This window comes from Arachis duranensis, chromosome 5 (genome assembly GCF_000817695.3).
Source record: "Arachis duranensis cultivar V14167 chromosome 5, aradu.V14167.gnm2.J7QH, whole genome shotgun sequence".
NCBI lineage: Eukaryota > Viridiplantae > Streptophyta > Magnoliopsida > Fabales > Fabaceae > Arachis > Arachis duranensis.
The window spans coordinates 68,083,352-68,088,016 of record NC_029776.3 but is presented as its reverse complement, the minus strand read 5'-3'; the positions used below and the strand labels follow the sequence as shown (position 1 = coordinate 68,088,016).

At 34.4% G+C, this 4,665-nt stretch overlaps 1 non-coding gene across 1 annotated transcript; it reads left to right on the top strand.

Moving 5' to 3' along the window:
- The first annotated feature begins 625 nt into the window (after window positions 1–625).
- On the top strand, window positions 626–729 carry LOC127747883 (small nucleolar RNA R71). The gene has a single exon (XR_008009830.1). It is a non-coding gene; the product is annotated as a small nucleolar RNA R71 (small nucleolar RNA).
- Window positions 730–4,665: the final 3,936 nt, after the last annotated feature.

Sequence of the window (4,665 nt, the reverse complement as noted above, 5' to 3'; positions counted from 1 at the left end):
GTGAATTTTAAATAAAAACTAATAAAAATATAATAAAAACTAACTAAAACATACTAAAAGCATACTAAAAACAATGCCAAAAAGCGTATAAATTATCCGCTCATCAGGTTTGCCATTGCTGAACCTGTTTCTTTCACCATTATGAAAGCCTTGTTGAGGCTTTTGTTGATCCTTCCATGAGAAATTTGGATGATTTCTCCATGATGAATTATAGGTGTTTCCATAAGGTTCACCCATGTAATTTACCTCTGCCATTGCAGGGTTCTCAGGATCACAAGCTTCTTCTTCAGAAGATGCCTCTTTAGTACTGTTGGATGCATTTTGCCATCCATTCAGACTTTGAGAAATTATGTTGACTTGCTGAGTCAACACTTTGTTCTGAGCCAATATGGCATTTAGAGCATCAATTTCAAGAACTCCCTTCCTCTGAGGCATCCCATTATTCACGGAATTCCTCTCAGAAGTGTACATAAATTGGTTATTTGCAACCATTTCAATAAGTTCCTGAGCTTCTGCAAGCGTTTTCTTTAGGTGAATAGATCCACCTGTAGAATGGTCCAGTGACATCTTAGAAAACTCAGATAGACCATAATAGAATATATCAATCATGGTCCACTCTGAAAACATGTCAGAAAGACACTTTTTGGTCATCTTCTTGTATCTTTCCCAAGCTTCATAGAGGGATTCACCATCTTTTTGCTTGAAGGTCTAAACATCCATTCTAAGCTTGCTCAGCTTTTGAGGAGGAAAGAACTTAACCAAGAAGGTCGTGACCAGCTTATCCCAAGAGTCCAGGCTATCCTTAGGTTGTGAGTCCAACCATGTTCTAGCTCTATCTCTTACAGCAAAATGGAAAAGCATGAGCCTGTAGACTTCAGGATCTACTCCATTAGTCTTAACAGTCTCACAAATCTACAAAAAACTCAGTTAAAAACTGGTAGGGATCTTCTGATGGAAGTCCATGAAACTTGCAGTTTTGTTGCATCAAAGCAACTAATTGAGGCTTCAGCTCAAAATTGTTTGCTCCAATTGCAAGAATTGAGATGCTTCTTCCATCAAATTTGGAAGTAGGTGTAGTATAATCACGAAGCATCCTCCTTGCATTATTGTTCTTAGGTTCGGCTGCCATATTCTTTTCTTGTTCAAAAATTTCAATAAGGTTGTCTCTGGATTGTTGTAATTTAGCTTCTCTTAGTTTCCTCTTCAGAGTCCTTTCAGGTTCAGGATTAGCTTCAACAAGAATGCCTTTTTCCTTGTTCCTCCTCATATGAAAGAGAAGAGAACAGAAGAAGAAGAGGAATCCTCTATGTCACAGTATAGAGATTCCTTAATGTTAGTAGGAGAAGAAGGGAATATAGGAAGGAGAATCCAAACACAAAGGTTAGGATAGGAGCAGAGATTTGAGATGGAGAGAAGTGTTAGGAAATGAATAAATAAATAGAATAAGATGAGAGAGAAGTTTTCGAAAATAGTTTTTGAAAAGGAGTTAATGATTTTCGAAAATTAAAGGAGAAATAAAATTAAAATTAAAATTTAAAACAATTAATTAATTAAAAGAATTTTGAAAAGGAATGAGATATTTTCGAAAAATTGAGAGGGAAAATTAGTTATCTGGTTCTGAAAAAGATAAGAAACAAACAAAAAGTTAATTAGTTAGTTGAAAAAGATATTAAAATCAATTTTGAAAAGATAAGAAGATAAGAAGTTAGATAAGATATTTTGAAATCAAATTTTTTAAAAAGATATGATAAAAAGATATGATTATAAAGATATGGTTGAAAAAGATTTAATTTTTAAAATCAAAATTGATTACTTGACTAACAAGAAACTAAAAGATATGATTCTAGAATTTAAAGATTGAACCTTTCTTAACAAGAAAGTAACAAACTTCAAAGTTTTGAATCAATCACATTAATTGTTAGTAAAGCCTTTGAAAATCATGATTTAAAGATAAGAAAACGATTTTAAAATTCAAATTAAAAATTTTCAAAAAATAGTAAAAAAAAACTGAAACAGAATTGTTTTTTTTTTTTTTTTGAAAAGATAAGATTTTTAAAGTTGAAAATTTGACTTGACTTATAAGAAATAGCTAAGTTTTTAAAAGATTTTTGACTAAGTCAACTCAAATTTTCGAAATTTTGAGAGAAATAAGGAAAAATATTTTTTTATTTTTGAATTTTTAATGATGAGAGAGAAAAACAACAAAAATGACTCACAACATAAAAATTATGAATCAAAACTCATGATGCATGCAAGAACACTATGAATGTCAAGATAAACACCAAGAACATTTTGAAAATCATGATGAACATCAAGAACATATTTTTTTGAAAAATTTTTTATGCAAAGAAAACATGCAAGACACCAAACTTAGAAATCTTTAATGCTTAGACATTATGAATGCAAAAATGCACATGAAAAACAATAAAAGACACAAAACAAGAAAACATCAAAATCAAACAAGAAGACTTACCAAGAACGACTTGAAGATCATGAAGAACAATATGAATGCATGAATTTTCGAAAATTGCAAGAGCAAGATGAATATGCAATGGACACCAAACTTAAAACATGACACAAGACTCAAACAAGAATCACAAAATATTTTTGGTTTTTATGATTTTATGATTTTTTTGTATTTTCTTTTATTTTTTTTGAAAAACATATAGGAAAAAGAAAATAAGAAATTCAAAATTTTTAAGGAGAATTCCAGGAATCTTTCAATGTTAGCCTAAAGCTCCAATCCAAGGGTTGGGCATGGCTTAATAGCCAGCCAACTTTAGGATACATAGTTCAAGCATGTGAAGACAAAGCCTCAATTCAAAAGAATTAGACATGGCTTTACAGCAAACTAGGCTTTAACATAATACATGAAACTCTAGAATTCATTCTTAAAAACTTTGAAAATTTTCGAAAACAGGTGATAAATTTTTGAAAGATTTTTTGAAAAAAATTTTTTGAAAAGAAATTTACCTAATCTGAGCAACACGATGAACCGTCAGTTGTCCAAACTCAACAATCCTCGGCAACGGCGCCAAAAACTTGATAGGCAAAATTGTGATCATCAACAATGGCTCCAAAAACTTGGTGCTCTCAAACGTGAATCACACTTTGTCACAACTCCGCACAACTAACCAGCAAGTGTATTGGGTCGTCCAAGTAATAAACCTTACGTGAATAAGGGTCGATCCCATAGAGATTGTTGGTATGAAGCAAGCTATGGTCATCTTGTAAATCTCAGTCAGGTAGATAATAAATGGTGATAGAGTTTTCGAATAATAATAATAAATAAACAGAAAATAAAGATAGAAAAACTTATGTAGATCATTGGTGAGAATTTCAGATAAGTGCATAGAGATGCTTGTTCCTGTTGAATCTCTACTTTCCTACTGCTTTCTTTCAATCCTTCTTATTCTTTTCCATGGCAAGCTGTATGTAGGGCATCACTGTTGTCAATGGCTACATCCCATCCTCTCAGTGAAAAAGTTCCAAATGCTCTGTCACGGCATGACTAATCATCTATCGGTTCTCGATCATGTCGGAATAGAATCCATTAATTCTTTTGCGTTTGTCATCACGCCCAACAATCGCGAGTTTGAAGCTCATCACAGTCATTCAATCCCAGAATCCTACTCGGAATACCACAGACAAGGTTTAAACTTTCCGGATTCTCATGAATGCCGCCATCAATTCTAGCTTATACCACGAAGACTCTGATCTCACAGAATGGAAGGCTTGGTTGTCAGTCGAGGGGCAACCATGCGTCGTGCATCAGGAGTCCAAGAGATACACACTCTAGCTCTCGCTTGTAGAACGGGAGTGGTTGTCAGGCACGCGTTCATAAAGATGGATGATGATGAGTGTCATGGATCATCACATCCATCAGGTAGAAGTACGAATGGTATCTTAGAATAGGAATAAATTGAATTGAATAGAAAATAGTAGTACTTGCATTAAAACTTGAGGTACAGCAGAGCTCCACACCCTTAATCTATGGTGTGTAGAAACTCCACCGTTGAAAATACATAAGTGATTGTCCAGGCATGGCCAAATGGTCAGCCCCCAAAACGTGATCAATAGTCTCCTAAGATGAACAATAGAATAAAACTGAGACCAAAGATGTCTAATACAATAGTAAAGTGTCCTATTTATACTAGACTAGCTACTAGGGTTTACAGAAGTAAGTAATTAATGCAGAAATCCACTTCTAGGGCCCACTTGGTGTGTGCTTGTGCTGAGCTTGAGCTTTACACGTGCACATGCTTCTTTTGGAGTTGAACGCCAAGTTGTAACATGTTTTTGGCATTCAACTCTGGTTCGTGACGTGTTTCTGTCATTTTACTCCAGAATGCAGCATGGAACTGGCGTTGAGTGCCAGTTTACGTTATCTAATCTTGAATAAAGTATGGACTGTTATATATTGCTGGAAAGCGCTAGATATCTAGTTTCCAACGCCGTTGAGAACGCGCCATTTGGAGTTCTGTACCTCCAAAAACTCTATTTCGAGTGCAGGGAGGTCAGAATCCAACAGCATCAGCAGTCCTTTGTCAGCCTCCTATCAGAGTTTTGCTCAGGTCCCTCAATTTCAGCCAGAAAATACCTGAAATCACAAAAAAACACACAACTCATAGTAAAGTCCAGAAATGTGATATTAGCATAAAAACT